Source organism: Macrotis lagotis, chromosome X, assembly GCF_037893015.1.
Source record: "Macrotis lagotis isolate mMagLag1 chromosome X, bilby.v1.9.chrom.fasta, whole genome shotgun sequence".
Taxonomy (NCBI): Eukaryota; Metazoa; Chordata; class Mammalia; order Peramelemorphia; family Peramelidae; genus Macrotis; species Macrotis lagotis.
Window position 1 is genome coordinate 4,396,301 of NC_133666.1, and position 19,658 is coordinate 4,415,958.

The 19,658-nt window shown below is 41.1% G+C and overlaps 2 pseudogenes; one reads left to right on the forward strand and one right to left on the reverse strand.

The window, feature by feature from the left end:
* The first annotated feature begins 1,721 nt into the window (after positions 1 to 1,721).
* Positions 1,722 to 4,004, forward strand: LOC141499360 (destrin pseudogene; annotated as a pseudogene).
* A 6,509-nt stretch (positions 4,005 to 10,513) lies between these two features.
* On the reverse strand, positions 10,514 to 12,482 carry LOC141499359 (RNA-binding protein FXR1 pseudogene; annotated as a pseudogene).
* Positions 12,483 to 19,658: the final 7,176 nt, after the last annotated feature.

A 19,658-nucleotide genomic window follows, 5' to 3' on the forward strand; every position in this document is an offset into this window, starting at 1 on the left:
AGGTATACATATGTAGGGATCTGAGTGATGTTAGTTACTGGTGGGAAAAGGGCCATCAGATTCATTAAGTCCCTGTGACCCTTTGCAGCAGCTTTGGCAATCCCCTCAACTCTGCCCTAGGAATCCCCCAACTATCTGAAGGGCCCCAGAAATATAACAAGAGTGATATAGATTTGGGAGGGGGCTGCTCTAGATGGTAGCAGGATACACCCATACAAAGCTACCTGCTAGCTAGACCACAGGAACCAGAACTAAATCCTCTTTCTGCATGGGAGAGGCTGCGTGGTGACTATTGTCCAGCAGATGGCAGCAGAGAGCAGCTTCAGAAGACTGGAAGAAGATGGTGGGGTAAATGAGGCCACTTTCTGAGGAGTCAACTTGCTTGAGGACATCCCAGGAGGAGCTCAGTTGCCTATGGCACACATGTTCCCTGTTCACTTACTTTCTCTTCCTGTGTGCCCTCTCTTACTCGTAGTGATTGTTTAGGGTCTCTTTCTTATTTATTTTACTCTATAGCTGGAGGAGGAGGGGGGGGGAAGAGGAGGAGGAGGAGGAGGAGGAGGAGGAGGAGGAGGAGGAGGAGGAGGAGGAGGACGAGGATTTTTGCTTAGGGTTGCTATGTTCTCTAATTGGACTGACTAATAAAAGAAACTGAGACCCTAATTCTGAGCTAGGAATCTGAGGGGATAGTGAACACAATATCCTGGAGGAGTTTTTAGAAGGGGTTGAAATTTACACCGATGTAGGGTCCATATCCATGAGAGGACTGAGGTCAAGATTTAACAAAGCATTCCCCTCTTAGGGCCTCAGGTACCCCATGTAAAATGAGTCACATCTGATGATTTAATGATTCTAGCTTGAATCCTACTGAGTTAATCTTACTGATTTAAACTTTCTTTAGGGGAGCTAACCAGCCATCTCCCAAGGGTTCATGTAATAGGAGGAAGGACAAATTCCCAAGGGGAGGGAGAGATAGACTCCCATTTGTTACCTCTCCCTGGGTGAAGGAGGCAGGCCTCAGTCCCCCAACAGAGGCAACAGGAGCCTACCTTAATCTTTGGGCAGTTGGAGCTCTATGGTCCTCCAGTCAAAAGGTCAACAAGTGTCTGTCTGTCAGTCCGTCTATCTATATCTATCTATCATCTATCTATCTATCTATCTATCTATCTATCTATCTATCTATCTATCTATATCTATCTATCTATCATCTATCTGTCTATCATCTATCTATCTGTCATCTAAGTAGACTAGCTTTCTATCAATGATCTATTGTCATCTATCAATCTATCATTTATCTTTCTACCATTTGTCTATCATGTATCAGTCTATCATCTGTCTGTCTGTGTGTCCTCTGTCAGTCTATTTTCTATTTATTATCTATCTAGCTGTCATTTATCTATGTTTTCTATTATCTATTTATCCACCCCCTCTATCCATTTATCTATCATCTGTCAATCTATCATATCTGTCTATCATTTCTCTATCATTCTATTATCTACCAATCTACCCATCATCTATCATTTATCTATTAATCTAGTTATCATCTATCTATCATTTCTATCATCTATCTAACTTACTTTGCATGCATCCTTCATTCCATTACAAGCAACATGTTGCATTAAGCAACAGCACACAAAGTGGCAGTCAACCCCAGTAAAATTTTAGCACATTCTAAGTCTTGCTTACAATACATTTAAGGCCTTAAAATGTTGTGTGGGATGTCACACTGATTATTTCCTTTCCCCAGGACTGAATTTTCTTGTAGCAATTTGACAGGCTCATGTTGTAAAATCTCAGATGGTCTTTCCAGTGAAATGCCTAAGAATCTGTTGTTCATCTCACCCAGGTCCTGTCAGCTCCCTGGGGCTCAGTTCCCCCTTAGTCATCTGAAGCCTATGTAATGGACTACTCTAACCCTCTGAAGGTATTTGTGACTCTATCCCTAAGAACCTGTTGGTGATTTCACACAGGTGCCTTCAGTTCTCTAAACCTCTGGTTACTCTGCAATAATTAGGTCAAAGTGCCTAAAAACTCTGAATTCCTCTTCATTTCTTTACCTAAGAATCTGGGAGTGATATCATTGAGGTCCCTTCAATTCTCTAATCCTCAGTTTCCCCCTCAGTCACAATATTGTTTGATGTCTCTTGGAATCAGACCTATGAAGGCCGTGTGAGATCTAGCCCTACAACCCCGTGCTTGATCTCACACTGGTATCTTCATTTCCCTAGTGTTCAGTTTCCCCAGAAGTCACAGTAAGGGGGTATCTTGTCCTTTAAAATGCCAGATAGCATTAGTTTTCCAATTCTAATTTTTATGCTTTTATTTACTTCAATTAGGCTTTGTTTTTCCTTTTCCAATTAGTTAATTTTACTTTTTGAGGAATTAATTTTATTCAATTGACCATTTTTACATTTAGAGGAGTTGAATTCTTCAATTTTTCATAATTCTCCGGCAGGGTCTCATTTTTCTTCTTCATGTCTTCTTTGGTTTTTAAAATCCTTTTTGAGCTCGTCCAAGAGGCCTCTTTGGACTTGAGGCCAACTCCTTTCTTCACATGTAGGCATTTTGTCACTGTATTCCTCTTCTGACATGGCCTTTTTATTATCCCGATCAGATTAGTAGCTTTCTATGATTAGCGCTTTTGGGTTGGTTGGTTGGTTTGTTTGTTTGTTTTTTGCATATTTTGATTGTTGAGCTCTGCTCCTGGGGCAAAGAGAGTAAAGTCCCAAGACCTTTACTGAGGTTCCTCCGTGATATCTTGAGTTGAGAACTCGTTTCACTCTTTTTAGCCCCATGGATATGTAGCTTTAGGTTCTGTGTAGAGGCTTCATTTAATGTTTTGGGCAAAGCTCCAGGAGCTTCCTAGCTTGGAGCTGCCATCTTGACTCAGTCCCTTGCTTACCCCTGCTCATTTTCCCCAACAGACTTAGGGAGACATCCTTGAGCTCCCCAGTGGAAGACATTCCTCCACACTCTAGACCATAGCAGTGCCTAAACTTTTGGTTCACACTCCTGCCTGCCCCCACGGGCCCAGGCACCAGATTGTGCTCCAGATTGTCTGCTTTGGAAAGGTGACCTCAGGGGTGCAAGTAGCTGATGAAGTATGCCATATTTTCTATGATATGAAAGTTCAAAAATGTTCCTCACCGGATGAAATGAAGAAAAGAAAGAAGGCAGTAATCGTTTGTCTCAGTGCTGACAAGAGATGAAGGCAAAGAGATCTAAGCGGGAGATGTTGGTGTAACCGTTGCTGATCCGTTCAAGCATTTTGTGGGAATGCTTCCTGAAAAGGATTGTCGCTACGTTTTATATGATGAAACAAAGGATTCAAGAGAAAAAAAGGTGATGTTTTTTCTATGGGCACCAGAACTAGCAACTCTTGAAAGTAAAGCAATCTATGCAAGCTCCAAGGATGCAATCAAAAAGAAATTTCCAAGAGTCAAATACGAATGTCAAGGAAATGGATGAGAAGATCTCAACCAGGCTTGTATTGCTGAGAAACTAGGAGGGTCCTTAATTGTAGCTTTTGATGAGCATCCAGTGCCATGAGTTGAAAAGCTTCCATGTGTAATATATCTTCTTCCTAAGTCTGTAAAACAAATACACTTAGACTAGTGTTTCACTGAGGGGGAGCTGTTTTGTTGTAGATTTAACTAGACATATGAACCTGCATAAAATAAGCCTAAATAAATCTAAAGTCTAAAGTTTATTACTTGTAAATTAAATTTTTTGCTACCTCGATTTTTCCTGCAGTCAAAATAGGAATTATCTTGACCTGTGCAACCTCTGAAGGCCTTGCCAATTCTGTTACCAAGAAACCCTTATTGCTGTCACACAGGTTTCTTCAGACGACTATGCCTCAATTTCCCTTGCAGTCACAATAGGGGTTGTCTTGGTCCCTAAAATCTCTGGAGGTCTTGTCTCCTCGAGTCCGAAGAGCATGAGGGCAGAGGAGGAGTGGTTTCATGAACACTAAGGTCTTTTAAACTTTGATCATCTTTATAAGTAAGAGCCTGTAGTGATCTCACAATGGTTCTTCAGGGTTCTTGAGCCTCTGTTGGCCTACATGAATAAGTGCAGGAGGGGTCTCTTGGCATCTCCGGCCTCTTAAAGGCCTTATCAGAACTCCACTGACGATCCTGTGGGTGATCTCACACAGGTTCTGATAGGTCCCTAGGCCTCTGTTTCCCATTTTTTAAATTAGAAAGTCTAGAACTGCAAAGACTCTGAAGTCCTATCAGTTACATTCCTACAAGACTGTGGGAGATCTTACTCAGGTATTTTCAGTTCCCTAGGCCTCAGGGTCCCCTGTAATCACAGAAGGGTTTCCTTTAAGATTGGATCTTAAATTGGAGATTCAATTTGACATTATTTCTAATGATGAAGATAAAAGCAAAGAAAAATGTGTTAGCAATGGTGTAATGACCTTTTATGTGTTCTGCAGAAAAGACCCTAGATTATTTTCTGATTGATCCCTGGGGGAGTTAACCACACCCTGCCTGCAAAGAAAGCAAATCCCCTAGGTCTCTTTGGGTCAGAAAAGCAGTTTGTGAAACTTTGTCTTTATCTACCACATGTTTATAAAAGTGAATATATTACAAATTAGTTTGTTATAAGTCCAAATTTGATTAATTTGTACTTTGGCATTAAAACTAAGTGGGGGGGTGGTTAGGTGGTGCAGTGGATAGAGCACTGGCCCCTGGAGTAAGGAGTACCTGAGTTCAAATCCGGCCTCAGACACTTAGTAATTACCTAGCTGTGTGACCTTGGGCAAGCCACTTAACCCCATTTGCGTTGCAAAAAACCTAACAAAAAAAAAAACGCAAAAAAAAAACCTAAGTGGGAAATATGCATGGATTTGAAATTTGTTAGCTGGGTGATTTAAGAAAATTACCTCATCTCTACCTGCTTCATGTGACTGTAAACTGCCTAGTATTGGGCAAACACTTTATATGTTAACTGTTATTATTGTTTCCTCAAGAATAAGGGCTTCATATCTAATAATTTAGATGAGGATTTTTTAAAAAATGTATAAAACATTTTTAAAATATATATATAATGTATTTTTTTAAATATATATCAGTGGCAACAAGAAATCTGATTTTACATTTGTTTAAACATATTGGAGTCACTGCATAAGTTTGGTTCAAGTAATAATAATATTTCTTGGACTAACATGGGCAAACTGGTAAACTGTTGCATAAGTTATATTTTTACAACTTGTATAATTTTATAGAGGATGGACTGAAAGAACCTAAAAGAAAAACCAATGGGAAAATATTTAAAGTCAGTTGTCATTTAACAACCCTTGTTTTGTAACTGCCTGGATTTTTCCATCTTTTCCTAAAGTTAAGAAGTATTATATCCTCAGATATTTGTGATGAAAAATGTGAATTGTTTGAGTTTATCATAATAATTTTGAAACTCAAAAATCAAAAAGTGTAGCACACTGCAGGGTGGGCAGGCAGGGACCACAAGCCCTCTTCTCTGGGATCTCTGTCAATTCAGTATGTGCAAAGTATATGTATACTAGTAAAACTTGTCTTGCTTATTGCAACCTATGAGAGAAAAATAACTATCTAGCCTTATGCTGTAAAGTGATGGAATTTGCTATTTAGGGTGAAGTCTTTGGACTAAGATAAATTTTACTCTACAATTTGACTTTAGGTATTTTTGTCTGATGTTTCATTGAGTCAGTAATCACTGTTCGGGAGGACAGCTATAAGCTAAGGTCACAAACTACTCAAAGGAAATGAGATCCTAATGGCATAGGTAAAAGATAAACTCTGGGAAGAAAACTGACTGTGGTTCAGTTCCCCATTGTGCTCCATTGAAAAGAAGTGTGTGTCCCACCTGATTATTTCTGAAGCCTGGCTATGAAGGGAAATATATTGTGACTGCATGACTGACTGCCCCCTATGACACTTACCTGAAGTCAAACAGAGTTAAAGATGTTTGATCTTACTGGATATGTACTGAGTAGCAAGGACTAAGCTAGCTTTGTTTTGATCATGACCCAACTTTTTCTCTCTTTAGCAGATTTCCACAATTACAGCAAATAGCCAATAAAAGACATGGATGCATGCACGATATTTCTGGTACCTTGCAGTGTCCCCCTATATACTGATAAGATTGGTGTCTCCTGGACTGGGGAATGACTACCTGATAGATGCTAGATACATTGAAACAACTACAAACTACCAAAGTCAGGGCATAAGATTTTGTTATCCACACTTCTCTGTATTGTTATTTCTGTATTGTTAGCCTTCAGGCTAAGGGAGTAGGCCTCAATCAAGGCCACAGACACTCCAGAGAAAGCAATAAGCACCTCCTACTGGTCAGCCAGAGAGATTGCACTCAGTGAGAAAAGCCTCTAGGGATCCCCACAACAAATGTCTGTGAACCAGCCCCTCTGCAACTCAAAGTCTTAGCAAAATGAAGAAAGGTCAACAGAAAGGTGGATCCATAGAAAAATTCTTGGACGGAAAAGACCCTAACTCAGAGAGACCTAGAACCTCTGAGGAGAATATGATCTGGTCTCCAGCGCAGAAAAACTTCCTTGAAGAAATAAGGAAGGAGTTTAAAAATCAACTGAAACATTTGGGAGAGACAATTAACACCTTGCAACAAGAAAAAAAAATCATTGGAAAATCAATCGGTCATATACAAAATGAGAATAAATCTCTCAGATCCTCAATTGGGCAAATGCAAAAAGAAAAGAATTCTCTCAAAACTTCAATTGGTGAAATGGAAAGCTCTTTCAAAAGTAGAATTGACCAATTGGAAAAGGAGCTGCAAAAGGTAAATAAAGAAAACTCCTCCCTAAAATAAAAGAATGGCGTCTACAGAAACTAATGACTTCATGAGACAGCAAGAGCCTGTTAAACAAAATCAAAAAGTAGAAAAAATAGAAGAAAATGTAAAACACCCCATCAGCAAAACCACTGACCTTGAGAGTAGGTCGAGGAGGGGTAACCTGAGAATTATTGGACTTCCTGAAAACATTGGAGAGGAAAAAAGCCTGGATTTAATATTACAGGATTTAGTGATGGAAAATTGCCCTGATGTCATGGAAACAGAGGGCAAAGGAGTTATTTAAAGAATCAACACCAACAGGATGCTTGGTAAAGAGCTGAAAATACCTCCAGAGGTTTTGGATCACATAGGTGCCAGATTACTAAAAGGGAAAATAAGGCCTAGGGAACTCACAGGATCTGAGTGAAATGACCAACAGATTCTTAGGGATTTCACAGAAAAGACTCTCAGAGTTTAGACTGTGAGCCCTTCTTATTACTATAGTAGCAACTGACTCCTGGGGAAATGAAAGAAACTGTATGAGATCACACACACAGAGACCCAAGCCTAGGGCTAACAAGGAAAAACAAACCCACACCCTATTGTGATTGTGATTTTTTCCTCCTTTTCCAGCTGGCCAGTTCTACTTTTCAAGGAATATTTCTCATTTGCCTTTTGTTTTGCTTTTCCACTAAGTCTAAACTAGTTTTTAATGTATTATTTTCTTCAGTATCTTTTGTATATCTTTTACCAAGCTATTGATTTGGTTTTCATGATTTTTCTACATCGCTCTCATTTCTACTTCCAATTTTTCCTCCATTGCCCTTAATTGCTTTTCAAAGTCTTTTTTGAGCTCATCCATAGTCTGAACCCATTTTCTATTTCTCTTGGAGGTTTTGGATATGGAAGCTTCCATTTTGTTGTCATCTGAGTATGTGTTTTGATATTCCATGTGACTAAAGTTATTCTCTCTGGTCAGATTCTTCTTTTTTCTGTGGTTTACTCATTTCCTCAGCTCAAGACAGCACTTCCAAGGCTTTGGGATTTTTTTTGGGGGGGGGACACCCCACTGGCACCTTTATTCCTCCAAGGTCTTATGTTCTTTTGCCTGTGCCTTGATATATAGACGCCCCCCCCCCCCCCAATACCTCCCTCTCCCCTGGAGCTATAAGGAGGATCCTGCTATCTTAGTATGGAAACCCAAACTGCAACCTGGATCTGAGTGTAGGTTAGCAGCAGAGGGAGAAGGAGAGCAGAGAAATCTCTGCAATCTTCCCTGACCCCCTTACCTCTAGGGTTGCAGTCTGGTTGTTCCAGATTCTTGCTGCAGATTCTGCAGTGGGTGTTTCTCTCTCCACACTCATTCTGGTATAGCAGAGTTCTGTCATCGCTCCTTCAAGCTGTTGCTGGTGATCTCTGGGCTGGGCTGGGCTGGGCTGGGCTGAGGCTGCAGTTTTTTTTTCCCCAACCCCAGCTCTTGGTGAAACACACCTCCCCTATGGAAATTCTACGTTGTCTTTGACTGGGAAAATGTATCATTCAGTCTTTCTATGGGTTCTGACCCTCTAAATTTTGGCTAGTGTCATCATTTGTTGGCTTTTGGAGTTCTGGGGGGGGAAGGAGTTTCCGGGAAATGCTGCCTTCACACTGCCATCTTGGCTCCACCCCCGATCTGAGTAAAATGTTAAGCAGTTTCTTTTCCAGAAGACAAAGTCTCAGCTAGTCACCCAAGCTGGAGAGGACTTTCTGGAACAGATTCAGAAGATGCAGAAGGACATTGGATGTTTCCACGAGAGAAGAGAAGAGCGGAGAGACAATGGACCAGTTTGTCTCTATCATTTCTTACTTATTTATACCCCGTATAGTCATGGGATCTGTTTTTGTAACCTCCCCTTGATTCTATAAGTGTGACACACCTACTTCTGCCCTTCTCCTTATGAAAAGGAGGAGAGGCAGGGTGCAGATGTCCTTCATTGAAAGAAAAGGAGGGAGACTATTGGGTGGAGCTGGACTGTACCACTTAGATAGGTGTATTGAGATGTAATGATGATACCTGGATGCTTTGTAAAGATGCTTGTAGTTCATGCTTACCCAGGCTATGAAGATGATAACTCAAGGGTCTGAGGGATTTTGGAAAAAAAAGTTGGGAATGAAGTACAATATCAATATTTGTGTAATCCCTGTGTAGAAGGAGCCCTTTGAGACCTTTCTGGCGCCTAGAAACTCGTCAGAAATATAACTTTGGCTAGGCATCTTTGGGTCTGAAAATAATCTGACAGGACCCAAATGCTTGACTCTGGGGGTCACAGATATTCCGTAAATTTGTCTAAGACTCACAAAACACCCTTGTTAGCCTAGTTATTTTGCTGTATCTGTAAAATTTCTTTTTCCTCCCAGGACTGCCTCCCTTTCCCCAGATGCGACTGGAACCACAAGGTAGTAAATTTCACCCTCAAACCTGTGAATATGTGACTCGCTCCAGCTCAGGAAACATGTTCAGATATAACACAAAGACCCTGACCCTTTCATACTCTGTCTAGTCTCCTATCTATACTGAACCATATGTTTACATATGTTTGTAGTAGTATGACAAGGCAATATATCTAACTGCTGTCTTTGCTCTTGCAACGTGCTTGCTCTCAGTACCTCCCCCTCCCACTGAAAATACTGTAAAAACCCTATCCCCTGAACACTGAGGTACTGTCTGATTTGGGTCCTCTTCATTCCCAGACAGTCCCTGGGGCATTAAATACAAATTAAATCTCCAAACATCAAATTTTGGTCTCCGTCACGCTCTTTGGGTTCAGCAAGCTGACAAGACCTTCAGAGGTTTTAGAGGCTAAGACACCCCCTACTGTGACTTCAGGGGAAACTGCAGCCTAGCAAAATGGAGAAACCAGTGTGAGAGATAAAGGTGAGATCAACCAAGAGTGAGATCAGTGTAGACCTACAGGTGACAAATTCTTCTAAAGTATTTTATTTGGAAGCATACCCCACACTACTGTGCTTTGACTGGGAAATTGAGATTCAGAGAACTGAAGGGCCCTGGTTTAGTTTGGCCACAGACACTTAGGTATAGTGGGGATAAGGCATTCAGAGGATTGGGACTGTGAGGCCTTGGTTTGTTTTTGTTTGAAGAACAAGGCTATTTTTTTCCCACCTGCGTACAAAAGCATTCCTCATCAAAGAAAGACAGCAAAAATACATTCCACTAAAGACTAGCATATGTAGTTTATGGAGAATAAACTTTTGGGATATTGATGACTTCAGTAGTTCAGATTATGTCTGAATGGACATGCTTAATACAGTTTCATGTTTTAAGTGAAGCTTTGATTTTCAAATGTTTTACAGTTTAATAAATAAGCTTCAGTGAGGACCAGTCACAGCCAACATCACCCAGTGTGTCTGCATTATGAGAATTTATCAAATGCAGCTTTTGCTCTGTGGATAGCATTTAAAACACACACACACACACACACACACACACACACACAGAGACAGACACACACTCACAGACACAGCATGTATTTTAACAGATCAGTTTCCAGACTAAAGTGAGGTAGGTAGTAACTATAATTCACAGAAAAAATATTATAGACTGCCTTTCATTCCAGTTTTCCTGAGGTGAAGAAGTGTTTGTATAGTATTAAAAATGCAACAAAAAAAGTGCTTGTATAGTATGAAAAAATGCAACAAAAAAGCTAATACTTTTGTCAAGAATATTTTGTTAGGGATCCCTCCTTCCCCTACCTCTGCCATATTCCAGTAACAAACATAACATTTCCAATAGCCAGCAATTCTTTTAATGTTACAAATACTGTCTCGAGATAGACCTGATAGTATAGTTAACACAGTAGGTGGTAAAGAATGTTGGGAGATAGGATTTCTTCAGGATCCCTCCCCTTGTTGTATTGCGTGGTGTCAAGGCTGGCTGTCCACATCCTATCTATCTTTGGCAAGCTGTACTAGTACTATTGTAAAATGTAAATGAACTGTCAAGCAGCAACTTTCAGTTCATGACATGCCTTTGAGCACAGCAGAGTCATTCTCTTCTTTTAAAAAGCCAAGCGGACTTAGTGCTCTGATGGGACTCACTAGCATCACTGCGTACAGTCGGCTCAGGGCTGTTAAGGAAGCTGTCAGGTTTGCTGTACACATCTTTAAGGATGGAACTAACTGAGGCCTTTCTACCACGAGACACCCCTGAAACGCTTGAGCCCACCTCCCTGGTGAGTCTCTGGCTGGCTCGCTGCTGTCGGCTCACCTGGTCCTCTTCTCTGGCCACTGACCCATCAGTTGGCTTGTCTTTACGCTTGTACTCTATTGTGCAGGGATTAGCCAGTTGGGAAATTGGGCCGATCTGCTCACTAGTTTGACGTCTCCTCATTCTTAGTTGTTCTGCTTCCTTTAGGTAAGCAATATGGTATTCTAGAAGAATCTGCACACTTACAACACTTTCTTTTGTGCCAACAAATACAAGTGGGACCATTCCATCTTCTCTGGGTAGTTTATTTTCATTGCCTCTTTCAAATCTCATCCTAACCACTCCAGATTTTTCCACCATCTCTTGAATCACTCTGCCATTTTTCCCAATCACATTTCCAACTAGATTTCTAGGAACTTGAATAAAATCCTCCACAAATTCTAAGAGTCCCCTGGCTTTTTTTACAGCCTCCGCATTCTCTCCATAGATCCTGACTATTCCGGTATCCTCATCCAGGTCGATTTTTCTGACTCCGGGAAGTTTTCGAGCTCGCTCGATATTATTACCACGGGCTCCTATCGCAAGACCCCTTAGGTCTTCTCTCACAAAAAACTCTGCGTGAAATGCTGCTGCCAGTTGTTTTTGATGTTCTAAATGTTTCCTGGCTTCTTCGTTTCTTGACATAAGCATCAGCTTGGTGCGAAGACTCCGCAAATGCATATCACTTAACATATTGGCCCTCTTCACGGTTGTTTCACTGGCAGACAGTACCCTTAATTGCCTGGTTTCAGCATGGTAAAAAATCCGGCAGGCTCCCACGGCTTTCTTAAAATCTGTATGTGCACTTTCATTAGCACACGCCTCCCTCAAATCCTCGGGAACATTTACTGTGCATTTAAATAAGGTGTTTTTCTGGCCTGTTTTGTTTGGATTGACTGGTCGAAGTTTATCCGATGTGACAATCTCAATGTAAGTGGCAACACAAGTAGCAAAAGTGACGACACAAAAGTCCCCTTTCTTCACCTGAACATGTGCAAGCCACCACCCACATGGTTCTTGGTCATTTATTCTTGAATAAACCTCGACTAAATCTCCTTCCCTCATTTCTTTTTGTACATCAGGGGCAGGAGGTAATCTTACATCATCAAGCGAAACTTGGCATTCAGGCTGCCAGTCATTTTCAAAAACAACTGTCAGACAGTCTTCTTGAAAATCTATGATAAATCCCCGGTAGAAAGCCCCGTTGGAGCCACGAACCTCGACTGCCAGCTCCGCCATGTTGGAACCGCGAGGGCTACCGGAAGGGCTTCACGGAACGGACCACCCGGGGTGGAGGAAGAGGACGGGGGAGGGGAGGTGGGGTAAGGGGGGGCAGAGAAAACAGGGCGGGGCCTGGGTGTCCCGGCCCGGACCCTGGGGTCTCACCGAGCCGCCGCCCCCGCCGCCGCCGCCGCTACGCCGCCGCCGCCCAGCCGACGACCCCGGCCCGGACCCGGCAGCCCGCCGCCGGCTCACTGAACAGCCGGATCCCTCCGCCCGCCGGGCCTCAGCACGCCACATCCGCTGTGACGCACTGGCTGCTTCCGCCCTCCTGCTGCAGCGACTGCGCATGCGCGCGGGGGACTTTCATTCCAGACACGCGGCACAGCGCCATGGTCGAAGGAGAAACTCAGCCTTAAAGAATGCAAGGAAACTGTTTGTTTTCTTTTCCCCCAGGGCCATTAAAACTGTTTTTCGTTGAGACGTCTTTTTTTTTTGTATTTTTTTAAGGATCTAGATTTATTTTCTAATCATTACAATCATTGTGTTAGAAGAGGAAACATAAACCCCCTCCCCCCCAAGAAGATGAGAAACCTCATCAAGAAGAGAGAGAGAGAGACAGAGAGAGAGAGACTTACTTCAAGCTGTGTTGATTCCAATGGCCCTTGTCTCTGGGCTGACTTGCCTTCTTTATCACAGGTCCACCAGAGAATTTGCTTCAATATTGTTTCCACATTTGCTATTAGTAACTGTGTTTCCCTCCACTCTATTCCTCCACAGTCTCATTTATTCCATTCTTTCTCTCCTTTCATCCTGGCCCTGTCCAAAACTATGTTCTATCTGAGTACCCTCTCCCACCATCTTCCAAGGGAACTGTTTTAGATAATCCACAGACACTTAGGGAAAAAGGTGACCACAGCCTTCTGATGTTTCTGACTCCAAGGCCCTCTGATTATTAAATGGGGAAATGATTTCTAGGCACCTGAAGAGACCTTTCTCATAGAGCAAACAGCTTCTTGGTTATATAGCTACCATGACCTCTGAGGTTTTAGGGGCGGGCCAAGGCACCCTCTCAATGACACTTCAGAGGAAACTGAGGCTCTGGGAACTGAAGAAATCTGTGTGACATCAAGAACAGCCTCTATCTCAATGGAATATTCCCTCTTAAGAGTTAACATTCCTAATGAAGTCCTTTCTGGGTTAAAGCTCATTAAAATAAAGACAGACCATCTGGCTAAGATGGCACAGAGAAGACAGGCACTGTGATAAATGCCCCTCTTTCCCCTCAGAAATAACATGAGAGAAACCTCTTAACAGAGATTCGATCAACAAAACCCAGAAAGAGAAACTAGGAGAACACCTACCAAGAAGGTCTGTCTCAGGGGCCGTGGGTGAACCAGCAGAAGAGAGCAGAGGATGAGCATGGGACAGCAGCTGGGGGAAACCAAAGGGCTGGCCTCAGTTGTAGAGAATTTGGTGAGTGTTGGGTGGAGGTGGAGATCCAACTTTAGCTAAGGAGACTTTTGCGGGGGGGGGGGGGGGGATGTGGAGATGAACTACAGGAGAGTGAGTTCCAGCACAGAGTCTCAGAAGCACACCTGGAGGATAACCAGCTGGGCTGGGGATCTGACCTCCATACTTTCAGCAGAGCCCTTTGCCCATAACAAAAAATACCCCCCCCCCCACCACCACCACCTCAGGACAACAGAGTTCACTCAACGGAAAGACATTTAATCCCACCCCCCCCCACCCCCCCCGAGCCTGGCCCAGTGTTCAAGGTCAATTTAGACACTGCTGATGAGGACTTCACTCCACAGAAAGCAAGCAGTGCCCTTTACTGGCTGGCCCTTGGAATTACTAAGACAAGTGAACAAAGCCTCTAGGATCTTCAAAAGAAAACCTCTGAGAGGTACCCTCCCCACCTCCAACACAATATGACAAAAGGCCAGAGAAAAGGGGGGCCCTTGGAGAAATACTTAGAAGAGACAGATTTTAACCCAGAGACGTCTAGCACGGCTGAGGAGAATATGAATTAGTCTCCAGCCCAGAATGACTTCCTTGAAGAAATCAGGAAGAAGTTTGAAAATCAGTTGGAATAACTGGGCAAAGAAATTCAAGAGAAAATGAACACATTGCAAGAGAAAATTAACATCATGCAACAAGAAAACAAATCCTTGCAAAATACAACTGGACAAATAGAAAACGAGAATAACTCTCTCAGATCTTGATTTGGGAATATGCAAAAAGAAAATGATTCTTTCAAATCCTCAATTGGGCAAATGCAGAAAGAAATGGATTCTCTCAAAGCTGCACTTAGACAGATAGAAAAGTCCTTCAAAAATAGAATGGACCAAATGGGAAAAGGAGTTTCAAAAGATAAATGTAGAAACATCTTCTTCTCTAAAAAAAGAATGGAATCAGCAGATACTAATGACTTCATCAGACAACAAGATTGTGTTAAACAAAACCAAAAGATCGAAAAAATAGGGGGAAAAATGTAAAATATCTCATCAGCAAAACCACTGACCTCGAGAACAGATCAAGATGGGAGAATCTGAGAATTATCAGCCTTCCTGACAACTTTGAAGAGACAAAAATAAGGCCTAGACTCAATATTACAGGATTTAGTGATGGAAAACTGCCCTGATATCATGGAACCGGAGGGCAAAATAGTTATTGAAAGAACACATCGACCCCCCTCTTGAAAGAGATCCTAAAAGGAAAACAACAAAGAATGTTGTGGCCAAATTACAGAACTATCAGATAAAAGATAAAAATCCTACAAGCAGCCAGAAATAAAAACTTTAAATACCAAGGAGCCACAGTAAGGACTACACAGGACCTCCCTGGCTGCAGCATCATGAAGGGATGGAAGGGGCTGGAATGAGATATTCCAAAGAACAAGGGAGCTTGGAATGCAGCCAAAAATCCACTACCCAGCAAAGCTGAGCCTTCTCTTCCAGGGAAAAACATGGACATTCAATGAAATGGAAGACTTCCAAGATTTCATGATGAAAAGACCTGAGCTAAATAGAAAATTTGGACATCAAACAGGAGACTCAAGAGACACATGAAAAGGTAAAAACAAAAACAGCTATCCAATAAGATGAAACTGGCTATATAGCCACTTGGGAGAAAGAGTCTCATAACTCTTGAGAACTGTCACTCTATTAGAGAGAATATACATAGCCAGAAGTGATGGACACTCATAACTTTTCTGTGACTCAGATAGAATGATGGAAAATCAATACCTCCTTACAAAGCCGGGCAGTAAGGAGAAGGGAGGTTGGAGGGAGACTGACTGAATGGAGTAAATCTCAATACATCAAGAGGCACAAAAGACCTATTGTAATTGAGGGGAAGAAGGGAGGAGGTGAGAACCACCTGAATCTTAATCTCATCAGACTTGGCTTTAAGGGGGGGAGAAAAAAGGGGAATTAGCAGAAGCAAGGGAAGATGTGGAAAATGGAAAGGGGGGAAAAGGGGGAGAGGTGTTGACATAAGAGGGCATATACACTGAAGGTGGCAGTATTCAGAGACAAAAAACTGGGGAATATGCATAAAGAGGAAAAAGGGGAGAAATACAAACAGAAGGAAGATGGCATGGAGAGCAATAAAGAGTTAGTAAATATAACTTTGAATACGAATGAGATGAACTCTCCCTTAAAACATAAGTGGATGGTAGAGTCAATTCAAAACCAGAATCCTACAATATGCTGCTAGCAAGAAACTCATCTGAAGCAGAGAAACACATATAGAGTAAAGGTAAAAGGTTGGAACAAAATATATTTTGCTTCAGCTGAAGTGAAAAAAGGAGGGGTAGCAATCCTTATTTCCAACAAAGCAGCTGCAAAAATAGATAGCATTAAAAGAGATGAGGAAGGAAAGAATATCCTTCTTTAGGGAACCATAGACAATAAAGTTATTTCAATACTGAATATATCTGCACCCAGTGGGATAGCATCCAAACTCTTAGAGGAAAAGCTGAAAGAACTACAGGAAGACATAGACAGCAAAACTCTACTAGTGGGAGACCTCAACCTCCCACTCTCAGATTTAGATAAATCGAATCATAAAATAAACAAGAAAGAAGTTGAGGAGGTAAATAGATTGTTAAAAAAATTAGATATGGTAGACTTATGGAGGAAACTGAACGGGGATAGAAAGGAGTATACTTTTTCTCTGCAGTACATGGCACTTACACAAAAACTGACCATGTACTAGCACATAAAAACCTAATGATCAACTGCAGAAAGGCAGAAATAGTGAATATATCTTTCTCAGATCATAAAATTACATGCAATATTGGGCCAGGGAGATATTGATCCAGAACTAGTTGTAAACTAAATAATCTCATTTTAAAGAATGAGTGGATCAAACATCAAATGATAGAAAGAATTATTTCATCCTAGATAATGACAATAATGACACAATATCCCAAAACCTATGGGATACACTCAAGGCGGCTGTCAGGGGATTTATTATATCTGTAAATATTTACATGAATAAATTAAGAGACAGAAAAAATCAATGAACTAAATATGCAACTAAAAAATTAGAGAAAGAACACATTAAAAATCCCCAATTAACTACCAAATTAGAAATTCTAAAAAATTAAAGGAGAAATTAATAAAAGAAAAGCAAAAAAAAACTATTGAATTAATAAATAAAACCAAAAGTTAGTTTTATGAAAAAACCAATATAATTGATAAACCTCTGGTTAATTTAATTTAAAAAAAAGAAGAAAAGCAAATTGTTTTATCATAAATGAAAAAGGTGAACTCACCACCAACCAGGAGAAAATTAAAGTAATAATTCAAAATAATTTTGCCTAACTCTATGCCAATAAATTTGACAATCTAAGTGAAATGGTTTATTATTTACAAAAAATATAAGTGTCCCAGGTTAAATGAAGAGGAGATTAAATACCTTAACAACCCTATCTCAGAAAAAGAAATTCAACAAGCCATCATTGAACTCCCTAAGAAAAAATCTCCAGTGCCTGATGGATTCACAAGTGAATTCTACCAAACATTTAAGGAACAATTGGTTCCAATTCTATATAAACTCTTGGGAAAATAGGGGAGGATGGAACTCTGCCTAACCCTTTCTATGAAACCCATATGGTGCTGATACCTAAACCAGGAAGAGTTAAAACAAAGAAAGAAAATTATAGACCTATCTCCCTGATGAATATAGATGCAAAAATCTGAAATAAAATCTTAGCAAAACAATTACAAGTTATCACTGGGATAATACATTATGATCAAGTAGGATTTATCCCAGGGATGCAGGGTTGGTTCAATATTAGGAAAAGTGTTAGTATACTCAGTTATATCAAGAACAAACCTATCATAAATTATAGCACTGTTCATGTAGGGGAAATTAATACATAGGGAATGGAAGGAACCTGTGTGAGACCACCAACAAGTTTTGGGGTATAAAACTGATAAGGCCTTCAGATATTTTGAATTATACATACTTCTAGTTAATAAAAGGGAAACTGAGACCTAGAACACTGAAAGAACCTTTGTAGCATCACTTGCAGATTTGGGGTTATAGAGGAAACGAGGCCTTCAGAGGACTTAGAGCTTAGGAATACTCCTCCACTGTGAGTGCAGAGAAAACGTAGGCCTAGGAACCTTAAGGGGGACCCATGTGACATCACTCACAGGCTCTTTGGGATTAAGGTGACCACTTCAGAGGTTCCTGATTTCAAGACCTTCTTTTTTTTTTTTTTTTCTCAAGGTGGAAGGGTCTGAAGAGATCATAGGTTCTTAGGAATAGAGTTGGCAAACCTTCCAATGTTTTAGACAAAAAGATTTCCTGATTGTTAAAGGAGAAATTGAGGCAGAGGAGTCTGAAGAGGCCTGCATAAGATTCCCATCAGGTTCCTAGGTATTTAGTTGTGAAAAGGCCTTCAGAGGCTTTAATAGCCAACACCTCTCCCCCCCCCCACACACACACACACTGCAACTGCAGGAGAATCTGAGGCCTAGGGAATAGTAGGGACCTGTAGGAGATCCCCAACATGCTGTTAGATTCAGAGCTGACAAGGCCTTAAAAAGAGTTTGCTATACTGTCAGAAAACCAACATGGTAGCAAGAAACAAAAAAACAGCTGGGCAGTTTTGAATATGTTTTGCAGTACTGATTATATAGATTTTCTTGAAATTGAAATTTTTTGATTTATATTCAATTCTCTCTTATAGTCTGTTGTGTACATGGCAGGGTTTATATTTTCTCTTCTCATTTTGTATTTAAAATTTAAAAATTCACCCCCCCCCCAAATGAATAAACGCCAAACTTTTCTTTGACTTTAGGGGAAAATGAGGCCTAGGGAGTCTAAACAGGCACTTAGTTATAGAGTTGACAAAGACATCAGAGTCCTTAGTATCCAAGCCCTTTCTATTTCTGTGAGGAAAATTCCAGCCTAGACCAGTGTCAAATGATCCACGAGCCTGAAGACAAAGAATCCTCAGCTTACTAGTGACTATAAGGGAGACTAAGGTCTAGGGAGTCTAAACAGACCGATGTAAGATCCTTCACAGACTCTTAGGTCTAGAACTGTCAAGGCTATTAGACTAGGCTTTAAATTCCAAGTCCCTTTATTTATTCTAGGGCAAACTGAGGCTTAGGGAGGTTAAGAAACCAGTGTGAGATCACCCATAGGCTTTATCAAGAGAATTAGGTTTTGAATATTGATAGATAAGATGTGTTTAATGAATTTAATAGTCATAATAATCTGGTTTCTCGAAATCATTTTCACAGGCAGTCTCTGGCCCTGGGAAAAAGTGAAAACAAAACAGCCTAATTTGTTACATCACGACAAGTCCTGCATTCTTTTGCCTGTGTTAAGTGAAATGAATTAGAGAACTGCATCCTGTACTCAAGCAAGAAAAATGTACCTCCAAGGCTATATAACCAATTTGGCCACTCCCACAGGACTCAAGGACACCTGTGTTGTCCCACCTGGATGGATGGTCACAGCTGATAGAATCATCATATTGTCCTGCATGGTAGGCTTGTCTTGGAAGATCACCCAGTTCCCCCAAACTAATTGTTCTATGATCCACCTGCCCTCTCCCTTTTCCCTTACAATTATGTCGATATTCTATCTCTGAACTACAGAAAAGTGAAGCTCCAAGGAAGGAGCAATCCCTGATTTGAAAATAAGTTCCTTTCAATGAAAGTAATTAATAAGTGATATCTGATTAATGGCACTCTGTGTCTGGCTTGCTCTGTTTCACCCAGGTTAGAGAATGACTCAGTAAAAATTCTGCTAACAGCTCCTAGACCTAATGCCGCCAAGATGTTCAGTGACCTTAGAGACCAAGACTCTTCTGTGACTGTGGGAGACAGTGAATCCCAGGCAGCTGAAGGGATCTATGTGAGATAAT